Consider the following 24,761-nt stretch of genomic DNA (forward strand, 5'->3'; position numbering starts at 1 on the left):
TACCCTGGAGAACTTATAACTGCCAATGGAAAGACTTCGCCTGGTAATGTGACGAGGAGGAAGACCTGTGTTTGTATTGCGCAGTATAGGGTAAAAATCGTCTACTCTGATCTGCAGCTTTTACCGCTCAGTTTAATCCAAACGCCATTGAAAATAGACCAGGTGCCAGCCAATTTAATCTGAGCGCAGGCATTTTTAATCAAAGCGCCAATAATTTATTCCAGGCGCCACTACATTTTATCCCAGCGCCATCCGAATTAATCAGCGTGCGAGCTCATTTAATCCTTGCGCCAGCCATTTTAGTCGAAGTGCCACACATTTTAATCCCAGTCAGTGTCAGTCAATTTAATCCTGTTAGAAATTGATTGAGAAACAAATAATTCTCGCAGAAGAGGTCGTAGGCGTCATGAATACCGTCTATTCATTGATGTGACCACTATATTGACGTCAGCACTATGGGAGCACAGTTTCCGTGCTATCGGTGTCGTCATGGCTGCTTCAGAAACACTTCCGTGCGTTATACCGCTTGCTCATTTCCTCCTTTTCGAGTCGCATTTCCGATTCACAAGAGTGACCCACATAAGTGAGGCAGAATCGTGACGTATATTACGCGAATTGGGGTTGCGATCATGACATGCGATTTCGTTCCCTATCGTCTTGCATATCGATCACATCGTTCGCAAGGGTAAAAACTAGCTCACCATTACTGAAGCACTTGACATAATCACTAAGCGATTCAATGTAGCTCATTAGGCTTGTGTCTTGCATACACTCTTACGCTTCCAACATGCATATCAAACGAAATGGTTCTGAGAATGTAACAGCTTATTCTTGAGTGACGTCACCACCGTCGCACATCTTCTAACCTGCTTTCAAAGCTTAAAAACCTGCTCCCTATCATTGATTCAAGTGACGGGATCACTAGTGACTCTCGTGACGTCACCACGGAAGGAAACACCTAGATCTGGTACCTCGATGGTAGCGGGGGCTCGGTGCACGGGGTGGGCCAGCAGTAGCAGCTCCCACGGTGCAACCAGCCTCCAGGAGCTCGTCCCGTCCCGTTCGATACTGTCACGCGCACCTTCCTCGCTCAGATCGGCATGAGCTGCGCCGCGCTAAATTCCTGCTTCGTCGTTGTCATCTCTGTGCAATGGCTGAGCGGCTGGGCCTTTTCGCTTCTGCGTACGAGGTTGCCAGCTCGCAACCCAGGGACCAGCACTTCGGTTGCGCCAAAATGGAAGCATACAAAACTTTCCTGCACATAAGAGGATGGATGGATGGATGAATGTTATGAGCCTCCCCTTTGGAACGGGGCGGTGAGCTACGCCACCAAGCTTTTGCTATTATACTGCGTAATTTCCTACCTAGGTAAAAAAAGAAAAAAAAAAAACCCACGGCGGGTTCCCATAACCAAATGTTCTGACCCCCTGTTGTGAACTTTCTTTTTGTACGTCTCCATTGCAGATATGTTTACTTTCCCCCTGCTCTCGCTGAACCCAAGGGCTTCAGGAGGCCAGTGGTGCCTAAATCGACCACTGGGCAGACATCTTCACATTCTAATAAAATATGCTCCATCATTTCCCTAGCTTTACCGCAGCTAGCACATACTTCTCCTTCCTTCTTATATCTCGCTTTACAGGGGCGTGTTCTAAGGCATCCTGATCTTGCTTCGAAAAGTAATGAGCTTGCCTTTGAGTTATCGTAGTTGTTTCTTTAATTATTTCATTTTTTCCTCCTAATTAGTTACTCATGGCAGGTTTCTTTTCCATTGTCCCCACCCATGAGATTAACTAAGCCTCTCTGACTTTTTGCTTGACGTCCTTTGTTGCTGTGTTGCTCACCATAGAGGCGGCATACGTGCTGGTAAGCTTCGTAGTTCTTTTCCTCTGCTGTCAATCAATGTTACTCCTGTACAAATATCTCAACACCAAACAATACCAAACAGCACATATCCACTGTGGTATATGTTTTGAGGCTCGGATAAGTAGAATGAATTATGGCAGAAATAAGACTACCACATAAACCAAGAGGCGAAGAACGTCGGGTGCCTAATTGTGACAATAAGAATGCGTAATTAAAAGATATATGAAAGCAACAGAAGACTCATTGAATGATACTAATTACAGGGCTAATGTTCCGCAGTGGATATTAGTCAATTTGCATAAGGGCAGTAGCAGCAACTATTATAGAGTGCACTACACTGTTAGTGTGGCGCGACTTGCTGCCACGGAGTTGTGTTTAAAACGCAGCAACGGCACTGCGACGCCCAGCCTCGCAGGCTGCTGCTTCGCAGTGCATTTGCAGACACGACGAAGTTGCTTGAATAAAACACCAAAATGCGTGTTTCAGAATTGAGCGATGCATATTAGCGACCCGGCTATCTCTCAGTGTTGTTTGGTGGGTATTCTTGCGCAATATAAAGAGGGCTAATCAACGCCGTGCACGCATCTGGCAGCTCGGAGAGGTTTTCTATAGCTAAGGTGGCCAGCAAGGGTGAAGCACGAGGGTAAGGCTGTTAGGCTGTTCTAAAATGCCATACTGTGGGGCTGTACAATTAGTAGACGCGAAGGAAGGGGGCGCTATAGGTCAGGCGTACAAAACAACGCCAAGAAACAAGACACTAGGAATACACGCCTAATGAATATAAGGGAGTTTGAATTTACGCGTACGCAAAGCCGCGCCGGGACGCTACTTCTAAATTTTCCTAATAATGGCCTGCTGCTTAGGAGATGAATGCAGATCGAATGGAACGTCACTATTTAGGCAGTGCAATTGCGTCTTCAAATTTATTTGCTTGTCTATTAGTTAACACGCTTTGTATAAACAAAAGCACATTCAGCGCTACGTACAAGAGGTATTCCATTCCTTGTGTTTTTACTTGTGAATTGCAATTGCAGCTTTGCCACAGGCTAGTGAGATACATTGGCTATTATTACTCTCATAACTACACTTAAAGGGAAGCTTTGCCACATCACGTCTTGTATAAATCATGGAAACGAATAAATCGTTTTGCCCGGAAATCAGTGCACTGATAATGAAGAGGGTTGCGCCTTCCGCATACTAATGGCCGAAACATCAGCCTCTGACCACTTCGTGGAACTACGCTCTTTAATAAGTTTCTACCCTTTGGGGCTCATCTTGTCCCCCAAAAATAATCGTCGTCGGCCTTGCTTGCGTTTCCTTTCTTAAAAACTGGGGCTGCTAAGCACGAGGTCGCAGGATTAAATCTCGGCTACGGAGGCTGAATCGATGGGGGCGAACTGCAAAGACACCCGTGTACTTAGATTTAGGTGCACGTTAACGAACCCCAGGTGGTCCATGTTTCCGTAGTCCCCCACTGCGGCGTGCTTCATAAAAAGATCGTGGCTTTGGCACGAAGTTAATTTAATTTTCTTTTTGCGTGAAAACTTAACGCTCACTACTTTTCTGTCGAGAATGTTGTGTCACACTTATAACGAGCAAGCCGTTTGTGACTTGGAAGTGCAGGGCTGGTAGCCTAATGGAAGAAAATGACGGCAAAACAGATGACGATTATTGCTGTGGTGCAAGGTAAACCTCAAAGGGTGCAAACTTTTTTATGAGTATAGAAATCGTCAGCTACATTCTGTACCAGTGTCCGCAGTATATTGTACACGCAATGCTCACTTCTTTCCTTGCTCAACAGGTTTGACGGCCCACGTCTGTGCAAAGCGACAATCCTGCAACGTAAAACTGACTCTGTCTTACAAGGCGAGAGTTAAAACATTCTTGTGCTTTTTGCGACCCGGATGACTCAGCGAACACCCTTAGTCCTTTTTTATATGCATAATTACTTCTATCCTTAACGAACGAGAAAAAACGTCCGCCCGTCCGTCCGTCCTGTAAGACAATCGCGTTCCAGATAGAGCCCGGACCAGCGAGTGAGTTTAGCTTGGCGCTGCCTGTCGCTTCCACGCGAACGAAGCACCGACATCACAGCGCTCACGAAGCTCTCAGCACGGGACGCACCCAGCCCCTTTTGCAGATCGTTTTATAGAAATGAGCCCGCGCACTTCTCTTCAACGCATCGCGCAAAGCTAGCAGCAGTCGGCACTCACTGTCCGCATCGCAGATCACTCCCAAGGGATGGTCCGTGCGGCCACGCCATACGCGAACGCCGCCAGAGTACGTAAAGGAAAGGTGCTACACAAAACGTACCCAGTATGTGTTTATATTGTGTTTCTGTTGTATGACTTCATGAAAACGATTGAATGGAAAACTATTTGTTACCAAGGTATACTTGATTGATGCACTAGACAAAGAGGAAAGACAAACGATAGCTTGAGGACTGTGCGTTGTACGCTATGTTTGTACCTGCAGTTTATGTGTCGAATACTTCTGTGTAAGAGCTTCTCCGGTGCTCTTATGAGCTCGACGTCACACAGTGCACAATTGTGGGAGCCATGTCGTTTCGTGCAGTGGGCCTAAGAAGGATGAACGGGGGCGTTATATCGTACTGCTATTTCAAACTTTTTTCATTCCAGTTGTGCAATCAGCCCTCCATGACTGGTCAAAAAACTTTTCGGACCACCCCCGCTTCGCGTCTGTCATGCGACTTCACGAAAACCGCGAAAACGCCCCCTTTTATGTTCACACTTTCTATGCATGATAATACCAAACGAAACAAATATAATTATATTTGAATCGACGCCTTTTTCGTCATTAGCCCACTACTATCTGTCAAGCGTTTTCGGCTGCGCTCACTGCACCTGTGTGTCACACAAAACATTTTTTTTCCGCACTAGCCGGGCAGTGCCCCGTTCCAAAAGGAATAGAAGATCGCTGCCCGCTGATTGCTCTGGCACTGGCAAGTGGGAGCTGCCTATGACATGGGGGTATTTTAGTAAAATAGAAGATTTTTGCTTGGCAATATAACATTATCGAGCCCTTTCGGCACTTACACGGCGTTGCTGTGGCAACTCTTCTTTGCTGAGTATCTGCTTTAGCGGCATTTTTAACCTTCCGTTGCACGCTGCCGCGATTTTCGACTAGCCGTCGCAAGCTATACTTCATTCCATACGTAGCAGTCAACGCTGAGGAAGTCATGCAAGAAGTTCTGTCAAGTCACCACCCCGCGCGTTCCGTCCGTGCTTCGATGCGCGCGAACAGAGTTCATTTGCGCCAGCATGCACGTGAGGCTCCCCGCGATGGGTTGCAAATATAAAACACGAGTAGAACAACAAAAATAAAAGTGATCTAAAACAACGGATTAGGAGCCGTATACCCCAGTGTGTCTCTGAGGATCAAGATTTCTTTCATCCAATACTGAGCCCATACAGAAACCAGTCGCGCACAATTGCGGTGAAAAGACATCGAACTACATTCAAGTGTGAACGAAGCCACTGCAAGAAATCTCTCTGGCCTCCATAACATTGACTGCTATGTGTGGAACGCAGTGTAAGTAATGGTTAGCCGACAAATCGTAGACGTCGGCAGCACAATTCTCACCCGGTTATCTACTTTCACTGTGCTGGCTGGGCCCCATCCAAACCCTCTCCACTTTAGCGTGCTGCTCGCCTTGTCAGCCAATTAGATCTATTTGGAATCTGTGGGCACCGTGTTAATCATGGATGCAAACTTTGTTGCTCAGGATCTATTTGTTCAAATATTGTATTGATTTGTATTAACACAGATGCGCCTTTTTTTAGGTATGAACACGATGACGAAAAATATATTTTCGTTTAGAATAACCAGAGCCTTCAGGGCTTCTGCTGTGCAATTGTTCTTCTTGAATATCAATCGGTATAGTTATCTCGTAAAAGCTTTTCTTGGTAGCGCGCCGCTCAGGGCTTCTTCCTACATGCACCTGTAGCGTCGGTACTTTGTTAGCGGTGACTACCTAAACATGTACCGCGCCTCCTTTTTAACATTGTCCTTTATAATGAAAGCCCAAAAAAAGAGATTTGGGTCTTGAGACCAGCAATAATAATGAGATAAAATAAGTCTTGCTCGCATAGTTTTAAGCACTTCGAAAGCATCAATTGCGAAGCAGTAGCGGATAAATGCTGAACTAAACGCGGCAATGCATATTCAAGAGTAGAGAAAATGGAATGATAAATAAAGATACTAGAATAGCAGATCCGAGGGGCTCCCCATAACCGACGATTTCTGTAGAGGTAATGAATATGATGAAATCTGAGCTTAATGCCAGCTCTGACTGTATGTTTGCCTTTGTATTAGCTTACATGGGGTGATCGAAATGTTTAGGTGGAGATAAACACAATAAAAATATAAACATGGACACATAACCGTTTGAGATTTTTTAGAATACCTGATCAGCGTTGCTATAGCACCACTACTTTCGTGGCTTGAATTGTGTCCGCATTTGCGTCCCACGAGCCCACGAAACTTGCGGGTGCATTTCTCCGCATGACGTCAGGCGATACTGTTTCTTCTGACCACGATGAGCATGCTATGATGTTGCACTTAGCAGCGCAACAATATAGCCTGCTAAGTTGAGATGCTAAACACGAGGTGGCAGGATGAAATCCCGGGTGCAGCGACCGCATTTCGATGTAGGCGAAATGCAAAGGAGCCCGTGTCCTGAGCTTCGCTGGAACGTTGAAGATCCATCCCCTGGTGGTCCAAATTAATTTGGGGTTCCCCACTACGAGATTCGTCATAATTAGATCGTTGTTTTGGCAAGTAATACCCAAGAATTCAAGCGGACGCCTGAATATGCAAAAACGTTCGTTATATCTTCTTCATCCCCATGACCCGTGCAGAACCAGATAAGTGCGGATGACGCTGGACATTGGCTGGGCTGGATTTATTGCACTCGAAGGTAAAATGTGCAAAAAACCATCTTCGCAGAATCTGCAAATTCTTATTTGTTTGTGGATGCGCTCTTGCGGCCGACGCACGCACGCTTTTGTTTCTGAGGCACATGTGCATTTTTGACAGTTTGAGGTAGACCACAGTTATTTGTTTCTAGGGAACAGCTACGCCTATAGAGTTCCAAACGCCGATGAGCGCGACATGTCCCTGTCCGTATATAATATTTCGCTTGTGTCGCTCCGCATATTATGTGGAACTGCAGGGTCGCAGTGTAAAATAAGGCGAAAAACGAAAAGAAAGTCGCTCTATACAGTACTTTAATATATCACGAAACTGATACGTGGATTACGCGTTCTTAAATAAAGTATATGCGAGGGTATCAAGCAGTCCAGCCAATAGGCATCTTGTGCAGTGCTTCTTGACATCCTCGTATTTCTCGCAGCATGGTTGTCACGTTCGTGTGGAAGCGCCGCGTTACAATATCAAGAGGCTTGGCTCTTGCTTTCGCGGTGGTAAATCATACGACGGCGATGTTAAACTTGTAGAAATGCGAGAAGGAACTTAGCATGTAAACGTGTCATCAAAGCTGAATTTTCTTCAGTGCATGGCAATCGTGATGGCCCAGAAAATTATGCTGCTTCTGTCAAACACAAAGTCACGTCTTCCGTTTATGGCATAGCGTTTGGATATTGCCAGTCGGAAAAGGCAAAAAAAAAAAGCTTGAGCAGTAATTACTACACTTCGATTGCAATAAAATAAGTCTATGTTAATGCACTGAAATCCCGAAGCTAATAGTTTTGACTTCCGGGAACATCAATTGCGAAGCAGTAGCGGATAAATGCTGAACTAAACGCGTTGAAATGCTTCGACGCAAATCTGCGCTAGAGAAGCTTCCTGCCCGTGCACTTCAAAACGTTTTATTTGAAACCTACCGCGCATATAATCTTAGTGAATGTTCTGAAATTCAACAATGTGAATCGTCTTTTCCTCATTTATAAACACATCGTCACCGCACCGTCCCTCGCCTTCACCTGACAACGGCCGCCTTCCCTCACCTCACCCTCACCACGTCAGCTGAGGTTGAGGGCAGATGAGGGTGTGGGAGGCCCTCGTCAGGGTGCATATGTCTTGGTGGTGAGAGCAGACATGAAGGGACAAGCAAATCGAAGTATGACTTACGGTTCGCAGGTACTCCTTGTAAAGCAGCCTCTGAAAAAAAAAACATTGTGGTAATCTAGATTTATACGTCTGGTCAAGAAGACGTAGTGTATAAAACAAAAATAACTAAGGTCCAGTATCTTCGGAATGGCAGCAAACTTTGAGATTAATAGGACAGGGCCGCAGCGCAAATGGGCGGAACACCCGGCATCTCAGGCATATATGTCGGCATCATGACTGCTATATGAGGGACGTACTTACAAGAACTGGGCTTTTCTAGTACTATCTAGTCGGAGTGAAACTTTCAATATAACCGTGTGCCTTCAAAAGTTGCGGAAACGGGAACGATTGAGCGATGCGAACACACTGATATCATGCAGATTCAGCCCACATGATTGCGTCTGTGTAAAGCAAAGCTTTTGTGAAGCGTTTGACTGAGGATTGCTATATATTAATAAATAAAGAAATAAATAAATGCATAATTAATGATATGCTGGAAAATTGTTATCAATGCAGATAACTATTTTTAAATAATTACGGATATTGATCCTGACATTCAATATATTTACGGCCACGCGAAAACAGATTCGCATGCAAATAATTTCAGAGGATATATCAAATATCTATGTAAAGAAAGGCTAATATCTGCCGAGAACCATGTCCCCATGATTGTCTGATTAGGAGCGAAGCAGTGCTCCGACAAGCGGCATTGCCACCGGCGAAAGTGTTATGCATGAACCTTGTACTGTCACCGGGTTCAGCGAAAGCAAGGGGGGAAGTAAGCATGTCCACAATAGAGATTAATAAGAGGCCATCGGAAGATTGGTGAAGCGACAAACAGCTTCACCAAAACAGCATAGGCGTGCAAAAACAAATTCCCAATAGCCGCCCAGAAAGCCCGGTGAAGGTAATTAGTTTTTCTTTCATTTCTTTTTCTTTCTTCTTTAACATATGTAGTTATTAGGCAATATAATAAGTAGAGTTGATGCAATACATTGCCTAGTTTCAAAGGGACGACCATGGAATCCATACATGCTAATTCCTGGTCATGTTATCGCGAAAGTATAGACCTAGTTTGGTGCTTCATCCTGGTGTTAACAGCGGAAAACTTAGATGAGGACGCGAGACAAGCCGAGGACAAACCCCAGCGCTCGAGGTGTCGGCTTCTCGTCTCCTGTCCCCGTCTAGGTTTTGCGCTGTCAACCCTAGGGTTGACAACATTGTTCCACTCTGTTGAGTAAACCAAGTGGAACTGCGCTAAAATAAACGAAATCAGCTGTGCAACAAAGAATTTCATATGGTCCTGCCGATTTCAAATCTTTCATACCTAATGTGAATGCCTGTGCAACGAAAAAATTAGGGCAGCTTGGATGGCAGATTTGTTGTTTTACAACTCACTTACCTCACCTGTGTAACACAAACAGAAGTGTCACATTTGAAATGTGAATTTTTTTCTGGGCACACAGAAACACAAACACAAGCACAACAAACACACAAATACGCACAAATACCGACAGACAGATCTCCTTGGGTTACGTGGCCACTGTATGATTTTGTACCTTTAGGACCAGTTGGATGCAAAATTTCTCCGAAATTCTGAATAAGCATAAAGCAATTTATTGCGGAGAAAAAAACCATTTATTAAAAAATTTGTACAGTTTGCCTTTGTCTACACGTCAAGCTCCCACTCTTGCTGCTGATGAGACTGGCGTCCTTTCAAAAATGAAGTCGTGAACTTGAATAAGTACACGTCCAAAAAATAATTTTCTTGTGAATCTGGCTCGCCATGATTTACTTAGCCCAGCTTGCTAAATAAAATTTTGGCATATCATTGGCGTCAAGAGGAGCTCCTTTATTTAGTTGTGTATGCGAATAGTATATTGTTTCCCGGCGAGAATTATTGCAACACACTAATGGGAATGCCCATGGGATCCGTCAGATGATGCACAGTGTGAATGATGCGTGATGTGCAGGTGTGAATGAAATGAAAAAAAGAAGAAGTGGGGTTTCTGTTCAAAAACCATGACGTAGATATAGTAGTGGGGCACCCCGGGATTAATTTAACTTCCAGTGATTCTTCAACGTGCGCTCAATGCAAGGAACACGGTTGCTATTGCATTTCGCCGCAGTCGAAATGCGGCCGCTGCGGCCGCATTATGTAGCAACACACCACCAAGTAGCAACACACCACAAAATCCACTATGCCGGTACGGCATGTGGATAAAATTGGGTACGGCATGTGGATAAAATTAACACGAATATTTTGAAAAATACCTTATGCGACTCTATTTCGGGCAGAAATTTTCTCCTAGTATTTGTGGAGTTCTATTCTGCAGTCATACTGGAAGCAGGGAACGTGGTTGTCTAGGACAAGTTAGGTAACTCTGAATTACCGGCCTACATTCCTTGCAAGTACAGCATGGGAAATTATTTAACCTGTCATACATTTACAAACAGATCCTTTAGTCTAAATGAAAATTTGTGAAATGCCAACACTGCATCAGGAATAAATTTTCCACCCGACGAGGCAGCCCCGTTGCTCTGGCAATGGGCTGCGGAGGTTGAGCTGGCGTGTTCGATTTGGGCCGCGGTAGCCATTATTAGAAGGGGCGAAATGTGAAAGAACACCTGTGTGCTTAGATTCACATGCACACTAAATAACGGCAAGCAGTCAAACCTAACCTAATCTAACCTAACCTAATGAGACATGTATTTACAGAATATTTACAATAATTATATCAACTGACAAGATGGGAGCCAGTGCGCGAAGCCCAGAACATCGTCTTCCTCCGACGATGATTAAAACATCTTCGTCGACAGCGTGTGCCATGACCCCCGGTGGCTGAAGCACCGGCTCGGGGCTGGTTAGGAGGCGGGCGAGTGGTAACACTTAAGACGCGTGACGTAGACCACGTCGGAGCGATGCGGAGCCACGGTTGGCACAAGAGGGGCGATTTCGTACGTGACGTCAATTACTTGACGTAAGACACGGTAAGGGCCGGAGTAACGTGAAAGTAACTTCTCCGAGAGGCCAACGCGTCGTGACGGCGACCAAAGGAGAACCAGCGCGCCAGGTGTGTAATGGACGTCACAATGGCGGGCGTCATATGAGCACTGCTGATTGTCATGCGACTCCACAAGTCGACGTCGAGCAATATGGCGTACTTCTTGTTCTTTGAGGATGGCTGCTCGGGCGTACCTTGATGTGGAATTCAGACTAGCAGGCAGAACGGTGTCGAAAGGTAACGTAGGGTCACGACCAAACAAGAGGAAGAATGGAGCGAAGCCTGCGGTATCTTGGCGAAACGAATTATAGGCGAAAGTAACGAATGGCAGCGCAACGTCCCAGTCGCGATGGTAATCGGAGACATACATGGACAGCATGTCAGTAAGGGTGCGGTTAAGGCGCTCGGTTAGACCGTTGGTTTGTGGATGATAAGCAGTAGCATGTTTGTGTTTAGTCGCGCACGAGTGTAGAATGTCATTTACAACTTTAGAAAGAAAGTAGCGGCCTCGGTCGGTGAGAAGCTGTCGAGGGGCGCCCTGGTGAAGGATGATGTTTTCTAGGAGGAAGTCGGCAACATCAGTTGCCCAACATGTCGGAAGAGCGCTTGTGATTGCATATCGGGTGGAGTAGTCTGTTGCTACAGCAATCCACTTGTTTCCCGAAGCAGACGTACGGAAAGGGACTAAAAGATCAATACCAACACGGAAGAATGGTTCTGATGGTACGTCAAGTCTTTGAAGGTGACCAGCAGGGAGTGTGGTCGGCTTTTTGCGTCGTTGACAGAGATCTCACGCAGCGACATAACGGCAGACGTCATGGTATAGACCAGGCCAAAAGAAGTACCGACGAACGCGGTCATAAGTCCGTGACCCGCCAAGGTGACCTGCAGTCGGCACATCATGAAGATGGGCGATAAGAGTCTGACGCAGATGCTCAGGCACAACAAAAAGTCGCGCAGGGCCGTCCGGGGGCATCTTAGAGCGGTACAATATACCATCTTGAAGTTGAAACATTCGAAGGAAAGGATCGGGCGTATCGGGCGTCGTTCAAGTGAGCCGTTCAATAAGGTGTTGCAAGGAAGGGTCCCGACGTTGTTCGGCTCCAATGTCGCGAAAAGCAGCCAGACAGAGAACGGTGACAGGTATGCCGGCCGCAGAAACGTCAGGAGGGTCGACAGGATGGCGCGACAAGCAGTCCGCATCTTGATGTAACCGGCCAGTATTGTATACAACGGAATAGTTGTATTCTTGGAACCGCACCGCCCAACAGCCAAGGCGCCCTGAAGGGTCTTTGAGGGACGAAGGCCAACACAGAGCGTGTTGATCAGTGATGACTGCGAATTTGCGGCCGTAGAAATACGGGCGCAATTTACCCACTGCCCGAACGAGAGCCAGACACGGTTCGGTGATAGAATAATTGCTCTCCGCAGAGGAAAGAACACGGCTGGCGTAGGCAATAACACGTTCTCGCCCTTGTTATTTCTGTGCCAAGATAGCTCCAATACCTTGGCCACTGGCATCGGTACGGACTTCTGTTGGAGCTGACGCGTCAAAGTGAGCGAGAATGGGCGGGGATGTAAGCAGCCCAATCAGCTCAGTGAAAGTACCAGCTTCCTCAGGGCCTCCAATAAATGCAGCGTCTTTCTTGAGGAGCTGACTGAGAGGGCGCGCAACATTTGCGAAATTTCCGACAAACCGATGGAAGTAGGAGCAAAGGCCCAAGAAGCTGCGAACATCCTTGGCCCATGTTGGCACGGGAAAGTCTTTGACTGCCCGTATTTTATCGTAATCAGGGCGTGCACCAGAAGAATCAACGAAATGCCCGAGCACAAAAATTTCGCGACGACCGAAGTGGCTCTTGGACAAATTTAGTTGTAGCCTCGCCAGATGAAAACAGATAGGATCGTCGACAGGCGCTCGAGGTGTGTCGCAACAGTCGGAGAAAAAATGATCACGTCGTCCAGGTAACAGAGGGAGATGGACCACTTGAAATCGTGTTGGATGGCGTCCATCAATCGTTCAAATGTGGCCGGGGCATTACCTAAACCGAAAGGCATCACTTTGAACTGATATAAGCCATTGGGAGTAATAAAAGCTGTCTTCTCGCGTTCCATGTCATGACGACAATTTGCCAGTAGCCGGAGCGAAGGTCGATGGACGAAAAATATTGTGCTCCATGCAGGCAATCCAGGGCATCGTCAATTAGGGTAGCGGATAGACGTCTTTCTTTGTTACCTTGTTGAGGTGTCGATAATCGACGCAAAATCGCCAGCTGTTGTCCTTTTCAACTAGTACAACAGGGGATGCCCATGGGCTGCAAAAAGGCTCGATGTTGTCTCGTGAAAGCATCTTGTCAACTTCGTGTTCGATAATATGTCGCTCAGTTTGCGAGACGTGGTAGGGTCGCCGATGGATGGGGCTTGCATCACCGGTGTTTATTCGATGTTGTACGACAGATGTTTGTCCTAGAGGGCGTTCTCTGAGGTCGAATATGCCCAAGTATGAGGCAAGGAGACAACGTAGTTCTTGAGCACGCTGGGGAGGAAGGCCGGAACAATCATTTTTGTTAGGGCATTCAAATCTGAAGGGACAGGGGGTGAAGCAAGAGTTTAACACGAGGAGCTTTCACAAGTTAAAGCCGAAATGTGGTACTCTTTGGCTGGCGTTATTTGCGCTAGGGATATTTGGCGCAGGAGTACTTGTGTACAGAGTCCAAACTTCACAAACAGAAGGCAGGATGTGTTGTCCGAAATGGTAACTACGGTGTGAGGGAAAGCGACGTTATGCGAGAGCAGGACATTCGGATTAAGAGATACGATGTAGTCACCGTCTGAGACAGGCGGAACGGGGGAGACACCTATGTAGGTAACTGCACCGTGAGGGAGGCGAATATGCTCTGTGGAACTTAGCCGTATCTGAACACTATAGGGAGGGTTATTAGCAGCAGGTAGAGTGAGTTACACAACACCAACAGAACAGTCTACCAAAGCAGAATGTGTAGACAGAAAGTCAAGGCCCAGGATGAGCTCGTGAGGGCAGTGCTCTAGTACATAAAATAAAACAGAAGTATGATGTCCGGTGACACTCGCGCGAGCCGGACACATGCCAATAACGGCAGGTGTTCCACAGTGGGCGACTTGGACCACAGGTGAAGGGGCAGGAGTGACGACTTCCTTGAGACGATTCCGAAGCTGAGCATTCATCACAGACACGTGCGCACCAGCGTCAATCAGAGCCGTAACAGGTACAACATCCACATTCACGTTAATGAGGTTCCGATGTGTCGGCAAGGAAAAAAAAAGGATTGTTGCGTCGGGTCGGTTTGGCAGCATCACCTCCAGGTGCTGCCCCCATTAGTTTTCCGCTAGGGTGCGCCGGAAGGAACTAGCGGACGGTGATTGGCGAGATGGGGACGATCGGGAGAAGCGGCGACGTGGCGAAGGAAAGCGGCTAGAGCGGGTAGGATGAGGTGTCGCCAGAATTTGCTGACTGCGTTTGCGGGGCGAACCAGGAAGCAGCATGAAGGCCGTGGGATGGGTGGTAGGACCAGGGGGTCGAATTCCACGAAGACTGGCAGTGACGGGAAATATGGCCGATACGGCCACAAGTGAATCATATATGCCAGTCGTCTGGAGTACGCCATTCGGCCGGGTTGCGATACCGCGGTGGGGCATTCAGGCTGTGGGTGCGTATGACAGTGCTGGACGGAGTGTAGTCAGGCCGATTAACTGAGCAGATGTTGGTCAAGCCAACGTTGGCCAATTCTTGGCGCACGAAAGACTGCATCAATGAGACTGTCGCCTGGCAATTGTCGGGGCCTTGGGTTGGGGTCGTGACAGGAGATGCGGCTTCTATTTCACGTCGGATGACATGGAGGATGTGATCAGAGCGATTGGGTGTGGGCGGACTGCGGAGGTCTTCGCAGGTGGACGTAGCAGCCGTGTTGGAAAGCAGAAAAATGGCTGGGCAATGCGGCGACTCTTGGCTTACTCAAACCGCCGGCATTCGGTAATGATGACTTGCACAATGGAAGAATTCTTGAAGACAAGGAGATGGAAGGCATCATCTGCTATGCCCTTAATGACATGCGTAACCTTATCTGGTTCGGACACCTTCGGATCCACTTGGCGGCACAGAGCGAACACGTCCTGGATGTCAGTGAGATAGGATTCGGCGCACGACTGGACACGCGAAGCGAGTCTTTTTTGGCGGTGCGATGACGTCCAACTGGCTTGCCAAACAAATCTGAGTCTCTGTTTACAAATGCCAGAGCTTGTAGGCTCCTCCTCGTGGGTCTGAAACCAGACGCTTGCCATGCGCACTCGGTAAAATATCAGATTCGCGAGCATGATGGTCTGGTCCCAGTGGTTGCTGGCGCTCACCCGCTCATATAGTTGAAGCCAGTCTTCACCATCAGTGTCGTCGGTGCCAGAAAAGGTTCCTGGGTCGCGGGGCTGGGCTAGAATGACGGTGGGCGTGGGTGCCGACGCGCCCGAAGCATCCTCGCCTTGAGCTGGCATTGTAGATATAGACAAGGAGCGCCCGCTGCGTAAATCAGTCTTGATAATGATCCCGCAACCTCCACCAAAAGCGTTACGTTGTTAAAAACAGTCAGACGTGTATTTACAGAATAGTTACAATAATTGCATCAGTTGACAAGATGGTAGCCAGCGCGCGAAGCCCAGAATATCGTCTTCTTCCGACGATGATTAAAACATCTTCGTCAGCGTGTCATAATATTTTGCGAGATGTTGATCACAAGTACTTGCGTGACTTGGCAATGCACTAGGCGCGTTGTCTCGCATTTTACTCGTAGCTAAACTGCCCAGGCTTTGTACTGACACTAACAGCACGGGTAGACTGAATGCTTTCCTTTAAATTCTACAATATCTTCCGGCCCTATGCGACATCAAAATGTTTATAGAGAGGTTCTTCAAGAGTCCTTCGTAATTAAATAGTTTAGGTAAATTTTTAATTCAATAGAAACGATTACGTGCGCAGCCCAGCAAAGTGCAGATCTGTCCAACCGCTCTGTGTCGCAAAAACCTAACGTAACGCTGTTGTCGTATTTCCTTCCCTCGGACTGATGCCGACTGGCGAATTGCGGAAGTCGCCTTTTGACGCAGTGTCATTCCAGCAGCAGGGGCGAGGTAGACCGCACTATCACGTGATGTGGGACGGCAATGTCGTGTAGTAAAAGGATAACTAAGTAAGTAATACTGTTGCGTTTTGTAGGAGTAGGACCGTAAACGTGCATATGACTTCAACAAAAAGAATTTAATGCAGTCAGGATACTTTTTGTTGCTTATAAGAGGAAGCACTCTGCGCTGCTTTATGTTAAACATTATGAAAACAAGGCTTCCCATTGAGTAATATAAAAAGAGGAAAAAAGTTATTTTCAAAGCGCTGAAGATGCTAAACAAACATTTCCAACGCAAAGTCTTCAGTGCCGCTAAACATCACAGGGAGAGTTGCCTGTTTTAAGTAAAATATGGTTTCATTGAACTTTACACATCACGAGTAAATATTTCTTCGAAATTAAATCGGTGTTTCCCCTTATGTGCTCAAGGCTATGCGCTGGACGAAATTCTAAAACGGAAGGTGCTATACAAGACGCACGAGCGTGCGAGTATACGTTAATAGTATTTCTTTCTGTTGTACCACTTCACGAAAATGAGCGAATGGAAAACTATGCGTTTACAAAGTAAACTTGACTGATCCACCAAGCTAATCGAGTAGGCGACGATGACTTGCGCATTGAGCTTAATACACGATGTTCGTACCTGCAGTTTATTTGGCGAATACTTCTGTGTTGAAGCTTCTCCGGTGCTCTGTTTAGCTCGGCGTCACACAGTGCACATGTGTAGGAGCCACGCTGTTTGTTGTAGCTGTGCCTAAGAAAGAAGAATAGCACACAATGTTATTAGGCCTTTGTTTTTGTTACTTCCCACTAGCCCATGTTGGTTTGTTGCAGTCGATGTAATTCATTGAGATCCCAACTGACACATAATACCACGAAAAATAAATTGAAAAAGTTTTAGGATCTTGCAGGCGCTTTAACTCGAGACAGCAGACATTCCCCAGTTTGGGTGCCAGTTGAGAATGTATTATAATAAAACTGTTTTTTTTTCTACGGGAAGGTTGTGTAGTATACCCAAAGTGATTTTACACTAAATAAGACTTATCTCTAATGTGTTAATAAATGAAATGCAGATGTCACTTCTTACGGCACTGTTTTGTTTTGAAATGCACTTTTTTATGTTGTGGAAACTGCGGTTGCCTTGTTAATCATGGGGCCCTATAACGTAAAACTATTCCAATATGTTTCTATTCCAATTTTCTGACGTCAAATTTGCGTAACCGCTGACGCAAGCATCGGGTGGTCGCCCGTAGGGTTGTCTAAGCAGACCAATCAAACGCTCTCCTAGTTCATAGGTTACTTTTGTTTGCTTGAAAAACAACTAACATTGCCTACACTGAGGGGCTTGTTTTATCTAATTGGCTGACAAGAGGCGAGGAGCACGCTGAAGTGGAAATTCAGTTTTGTTCGGCATATTAATGCATCTTTGACGCGTACACGTCACTCTGACGCGGTGAGCTTTTGCAGTTTTGTGACGTCTCGTGACAGGCAGGTGAAGTGGGTGCTTCCCGAAAACTTTTGACCAATAGCCGAGGCTAGTGCCGAAAAGTCGTCGAATCAGAAATAACTATATTTCTTTTGTTCGGTCAAATCATGCATAATCAGTGTGTAGACGTCATATCAGACGGGGAGCTATCGCGGTTTTCGTGACGTCGCGTGACCTACAGTTGAAGTGGGGGTGGCCCAAAAAAGTTTTTGACCAATCGCGGAAGGCTGACTGCAGAATTGGAATAGAAATGTTCGGGATAGTTTTACGTTATAGCGCCCATGGATGCAAACTTTGTCGCCGGCAATCTCTTTGTTCACATATGGTTATGAATTTCATTAACATATATGAGGTCTTTCTTTAAATGTGTATGCGATGGCGAAAAATGCATTTGCTTGAACAATGACTCAAGCTTAAGGGCGTTAACTGTGCGACGCGTCTTTTTGAATGTCAATTATTATAGGTATCTCGTGAAAGATTTTACTGCCAGCGCGCGGTTCACCGCTTTTTCATGAAAGCATGCAAAGAGTCATTGTCTTGCTTCGTTGACAGCGACTGCTTCAATATGTACCTTTTTAACGTTCTCTTTTACAATGAAAGCCAATAAAAAGACACTTCGGCACTGAGACCAGCAGTAGTACTGGGAAAAAATAATTCTTGCTCCCATACTCTAACTACCTTCGAGTGAATCAACTGCGAAGCAGTAACGCACAAGTGCTCAACTAAACGTGGTGATGCAGATTCAAGAGCTGAGAAAATGAATGATAAATAAAGAAACTAGCGTGATAGATGGGAGGGGCCCCCATAACAGACGGTTTCTACAGGCACAATGAATATGTCGAAATCTTAGCTTAACGCAAGCTGAGTCCGCATCCTTGCCTTGGTTGTAGCTTATATGGCGTGACAGAACTACATAGGCGGAGAAAAACACAATAAAAATGTGATACTTTTAAACACGGATGCACAACCGTCTACGAAGATTTAGAACAATTGACTTGCTTTGGTAAATTACGAGCACCTTCGTGGCTTAGAAGGTGTGCGGAATTGTTTCCCAAGTAACGACGAATTTATGAGTGTGCATTTCTCGGCACAACCTCAAGCGATGTCATTGCATTTTACGACAACCTTGTTTGGCGCCGCTAATGAGAAAGTGGTCAGATTACAGAGGTATATAGGTAGTGTTTAGGGAGCGGTGATGGAATGAATTTGCCTTATTTCAAACAAAGTGTTCCGGTATAAGACCTGCCAAATGGTATTGCGAGGCCCGACGCCCTCCCTTTATTTGAAGAGCCCCGGGGCCTTGAGACTAAACCAATGCCAGCACCTGCTAATCCCACACTGCTACTTTGATGTGAAGTTATATAATATTCGTTTTTCCAGAAATAGGATGTTTTTTTGATATTAACGGATTCTTGTAGCGGAAACGATGGCGTCGGTGTAGCTATCGGTGGATTTGTCCGTGAGCGAATATTTCTTTATAAATTGAGGCATATGTATAAGCTAGGTCTTGCTATATGTCATGCGATATATGCACGTCGTATCGCCACACTATTCCAGTAGGAATGTTGCAGTTTCCTTGTCCTACATTGTTGACAAACTAATTCCTTAGAATTTTGAGAATGCTAGGCCTCAAACAAATGCCATGAACGCCGACAGCCTGTGCCTTCTGTCTTGAATCTTCTTAGACTTAAATATTAAAAGTGCGAAACAGTAACAGAGATCGACCCACGCAAGAGGCCCCGTCTCTATCGGAAAGCTCGCATTCATGCACAGCCCTCGCCGGTAGCGCTTCCCGGAAAAAAAAACACTGTTACATAAACTGGAGTTGCCGGGAAGCGCGAGAACCTGTCATAGATCATTTACTGCTATCGAGTTCCACTCTTAAAAGACAAGCCTAAGCATTCTCCAATATTCTTTTGTGCAGATACAATTCATTACACTTTTCGCCGGTAGTTCGGCCTGACAGAGTTTGAGTACTCCCCAAAGAATGCTTGCGCATTAACAATGGTAAGATCTACAGAAGTTTGGCATAAGTTTTAAATATTATAATGTGAACCATATGTTGACGTGGAAAAAATTCAAAAAGCATGTAGTAGTGAGTACCTTTCCTTTCTCCAGTGAATTCACATTCCACCAATCCGCCAGCCTAAACAGTTGTTTAGAAAAGTTCACGTAACATACTGAACGTACAAAGCGCAACATTATGCGAATACCTGAACGGGGACCTTTTGTGGGCCCTCACTGGCTATGCAACGTTCAGACAGCTCCGGTAAGTATCCCGCGTACTACTGCTAAGCAAGGTCACCGGTTCGATTCCTGGTGGCAGTGTTTTGCGGTTATTTAACCTTCACCCGCCTAACGTGCGTGCGCGTTTGTGTTTCTATTGGCATAGAATAAGGGAAGGATGTGTGCCATCGTTTAGGCGCACGTTCCATCCGCCTTGACAATGTGTTGGTGGATGCTTTCACGTCATTTTCCTAATCATACCATGGCCCCTTAACATACGCAGTAAAAATGCTCGTGTAACATTACAGCTAGAAAATGCTGCTGGAAAAGCTGTGTGATGTCTGCTCAAAACCATGGCAGGTTTAGTTTTACATAAGGACTATTGGTGATGGGGTGGCTATGAAAGAACTTTTTAATGGGTTGCAGGACGACCTGCTTTGGGGTCCCATCTGACAGCGCATAAAATACGGGGAGGACTCCGTAACATAAGAGGTGAGCGAGATAGGTTCAAGCCTTCACACATATTGTGGCAGGCCAATCTAACCACTCGGTGAAGAAGTGTGCTTGAGGAAAGTGCCTCATTAGGATATCTTATCGTTAGACACACTGGTCTAGTAAGTGCGCTGTATCGGCACGTTCTTTTGCGCCATCGAATAAAGGACAGGCTAGCCTTTCTGCCAGCCTCGATGATGTTTTTGAATTTTTGTCACAACCATAGTAGGTGTGAGCGCGAGACCTTGCCGGAAGGGGAAAGGAAACTGTTACATTATTTTTTTTTCGCTTGTGGTAGAATTTTCTTTTTCCACTACAGACATCTTTGCTGCTCCTGGGGTGAATTCCTGGGCAAAATCACGTTACTACGGCTCGCCGCAAGCATTAACAAAGAAGAAAATTGTGGGTCACTATCCGAAAATGGTGGTCTTAGTTTTTTATGCACTTTTGACGTCGGGAGGCCGGCAGTATTTTCTGTTCAGACAATACTCTCATAACGCTTAAAAATATAAAATTGCCTAGCAGTGCGGCCTAAATGCTACTATGTACTGTTCTGCGTGGCTGTTTGTCAGCTCGGTTGCACAAGCATGGTTCTTATATGTACTGACGCTACAAGATGGCACAATAATCTTGTCTACGTATTAGACCTTGTTCTTGAGTGTGTTAGGTATATATTGCAATGTGGGCTCAGTGATCGTTTAAGAAGATATGCCGCGTGAACATTTCTAATATAATTCCGTCGACTAATGCAACATTCGTGAGGGTTACTGTTAACAAAGAGCGCAAAAAGAAGAAACACTTACTCGCATACTGAGGGAGACGTCCAGGGCTAGGAAAGATTTTCTGAGCATTTCAGGTTGTTGCTGAATTTCTACAATTTCCACCTGGATGGGCTTATGCCTGTTGAGAGCGGGCAGCCTGGCTGCAAAGTTGGACACAGAACAAAGTGGTCAGTTAATAAGGAATAGATCCGTAAGGTAGACTATTGGAACTTGTGAACACAGGTGAAGACACCTGAGTAAACTGGGAACTAGAAGAGCATAGTTGCTTGAACTTTTGCGCCGTGAAAAGTAAAAGAAAGATAAGTAAGCCTAGCACAGGGCAAATAGTAAATGACGCCACGTTTGCATCAAATATTACACTATTGATCGCACGCTTTCTCAAGCTATCGCCCTTTCTTTTTTGTACTTTACCTACTTGTTTCGTGCCTATGATAGAAAACCGTAGATTCATTTTTTTTGCGTAGCAGTAGCACACTTATATTTCTGTCATAGAAGGTAACATATAAACTATACTTTGCCGCTGCCTATTTTTATATCTTCGTCTCAGTATTCTTAGTCGCAATGAGCCACATGCGCAGAACATAAACGATGTTGGCAAGGACGTGCCCTTGCATGAAGAATTGTGTATGACAACGTGAAGCAGGAAAAATTATTAAAATGAAAAAATATCACAAGGGAAACAAATCCAAGAAGAGACTTTAGATTGAGACACAATGCATGCATGAGATGCATGGCCTTGGCTCCAACTACAAAGGTATGCATCATACAGAGCATCGTTGCGAGTCCTCTTCCCATGACTGGCCATACTTTTTGGAGATGCACCTTCTCATGTCGTCGGAGTGCTTATATGATTCGAGGCATATCCTAAAAGTTGACGCAGTGAGCCAGCTAAGAAGGTGGAGAGGGGGCACCAGCGCTGCTTTTTCCGCTAAAGAACCCCGTTGGACATTACTAGGGAGCAGGTGGCTGTATGACAAGATGGAATCGCATGCGTGCAGTCTTAGTGCAACCAAGACTTTGTATGAAAAGTGGATGGGTGAAAAGACGGAACGGAAAATCCAATGAAACTTCCTATGTAAGCTTCGAAGATTGTGCAGAAATTTCAGAAATACGGCGAAATTCCTACGAAATGGATGCCCTAAAGATCGGCATTGAAATGAGTCCAGCGTTTTCGGAAATTATGGAAACCCCAAGGACGATGCGAGATCAGGGCACTCCTCTACCCCGTTTTTACATAAAATTACCTTTGCCTAATTAAGAGTATTTTTATTGTGACCACACTGGTGTACCTAAATTCTTCTGAACGCTTTTTGTAAACGTACTATGGCACTCAATATAACCTCCAGCATGTGAGCTAGGGCCTCAGCACCAAAAATCTCAGCGCCCTTCCCCTCTGTGAAGAAGGAAGACTACTGAAGCTGTGTGTGTGGTCTCTTGAATAGGCAACTGCACCACCGCCGTGGGTTGGCCCGGTATTGCACTAAGTTGGGGATCGGCCCACGTATGAAAAATTGTTGGTCAATGCGCAGACGCAATCCACCAGATCCTAGCGTTTCTCCATTTTAGATATGCGCATACCCGCGTGTTTGACGTTCTGTGCTTTGTTCGCACAGCGATAATACAGTGACCAGCAGAGCAGCCCTAAAGTCTCGATTGCTTAGCGCTGCTTGTTTCGTTAAGGGGCACGCTGCCGTGCGCGGTAACTATTCTTGTTTTCCTTGTTTTTTTATTGTGCGATGGAGCAGTAGCTTCTCAGTAGCCTAGGTTATTATTTCTCTGCGAAGAAAGCAGACGACGGAAAGGAGGGGGTAGGCGCATTGATCAAGTGGCGACACCCACTTTACCTATTTATCGATAGCGTCGCGGAAGCAACCGCTCGTGTGTTGCAGCTTATATTGAACGTCATAGCACGCCCACAAACATTTGTGTATCAGACGTCATCGTATCTATGGTGTCTGTAACATTGCGGAATACATTGAATTCATTATGAGCAGGAACGGGGAGTCGTACCGTGACTTGTTTTCGAATGCTACGGTGGGCCACTGCATTTGAAACATCTAATTACGTTTAATTTCACCTGTGAGCTGCCTTACACTTGCGTGCTCATCTTCCGTTGAGGGTGATAGAGCAGTGAAGCACTAATATGCTATGATATGGCAATGACACAGACCTGTGTGACAGAGGTCATCCTTAATAACGATTTTCTGTTCCTTATAACCTGCATCCGAATTTTAACGAAGCACCTTTGCAAGTTCCTTTATTTCATAGGGGTGCAACTTGGAAGCTGCAACACTTGTTTGCGTAAGTGTTTCAATTACTGCACTTATTATAACATGCATTTTCGCGCAATGTGGTAGTTCGCTGTAAATTAGTTGCAGGTGGGTTACTTTCTGCCGACGGTGAACTGCACACATGAAACGGCAACTGAAGTTATATTTGTCTACGTTTAGTTGACTCTTTTAATAGTCATATGAACTGAAGTCTACGGTCTGGTACCAGCCGAAATTCTTGTATCATGCAGGGAAAGTTCGCTGGAGTAAAAGAAGTATGTAGGAACTCCACTGGAGTTGTATAAGTATGCGGAAGCGTACCCCCTAATTTCAGTTTGGCCGCCGCCAAATTTAATTTTGTCCACTATACGTTTATATGCCGCCGCACTTGAATTTAATTTTGGCCCAGCGCTAAATTTTACTTGGCTCATCCCTAAATTCGCCGCCCCCAAAATTTGAAGTTGGCCCACCCGCAAATTTAATTTGTCCTACCCGCAAATTTAAGTTGGCCCACGACCAAATTTAAGTGGGCCCACCGCTGATTTGGAAGTTGACTCACACCAAAATTTCGATTTGGCGTACACCGCCAAATTGTAAACTGGTCCGCGTCGAATTTCAACTAACCCACCCCCAAATTTCAATTTGAGCAAACCCTAAACTTAATTTGGCCCAGCCATATATTTAGGTAGGCCCACGTCCCAGTTTCAAGTTACCAAGCCCCTATGTTTCAAGTTCTCCCATCCCCAGTTTTCTAGTAGACCCACCCCTAAATTCTAGTTGGCCCACTCCCAAATTTCAGGTCGGGGATTTTAAAATTTCAAGTTGTCGCAACCCTCAATTTAACTTGGCCCATAACGAAATTTAAATCAGCCCAAGCCCGAATTTAGTTGGCCCGCCGCCACACCCAAATTTCAAGTTGACCCAGCTGCAAAATTAGGTTGGGCCACCCTCAAATTTATTTGGTCCGCCATGCAACTTCAAGTTGCCCCACCCAAAAAATTAAAATTGACTCACCGCAATTTTCGTTCTCCCACACCCAAATTTTAATTGGCCGAACACCAAATTTCGGCTGGCCCATCGGTAAATTTCAGGTCAACCCAATCAAAAATTTCAACTGGATCCACCGCAAAATTTTATTTGGACCACGCCTACTGTAATATTCCCCATGTATTCTAAATGGAACCTCAAATATCACTATGGGTATTGCCTCTGATCAATATTTTAAATTGTTTATTGTCGCTTATAATGCACAAATAATCTACATAATCATTATCATAACGATAAAAAATCTTAACCTTCCAAATAACGCAAGTTTGTGCAGATACTAGGCATTACGGTTTTCGTGTGCAGTTTGGCATGTTGGACAAGGGTGCTCGCCAAAGAATGCTGATGCATTAAAAACAGAG

At 45.7% G+C, this 24,761-nt stretch overlaps 1 long non-coding RNA gene across 1 annotated transcript in view; it reads right to left on the reverse strand.

Annotated features, from left to right (window-relative positions):
• The window catches only part of LOC142592717 (uncharacterized), a 37,585-nt gene that overhangs the window by 9,998 nt on the left and 2,826 nt on the right, over positions 1-24,761 (reverse strand). The window contains exons 2-5 of the long non-coding RNA XR_012830785.1: positions 21,107-21,225; positions 16,743-16,853; positions 7,975-8,004; positions 972-1,255 (exon numbers count right to left, since the gene is read on the reverse strand). This is a non-coding gene — a long non-coding RNA (uncharacterized LOC142592717). The remainder of the gene's footprint in view (positions 1-971; positions 1,256-7,974; positions 8,005-16,742; positions 16,854-21,106; positions 21,226-24,761) is intronic.

This window comes from Dermacentor variabilis, chromosome 9, assembly GCF_050947875.1.
Source record: "Dermacentor variabilis isolate Ectoservices chromosome 9, ASM5094787v1, whole genome shotgun sequence".
Taxonomy (NCBI): Eukaryota; Metazoa; Arthropoda; class Arachnida; order Ixodida; family Ixodidae; genus Dermacentor; species Dermacentor variabilis.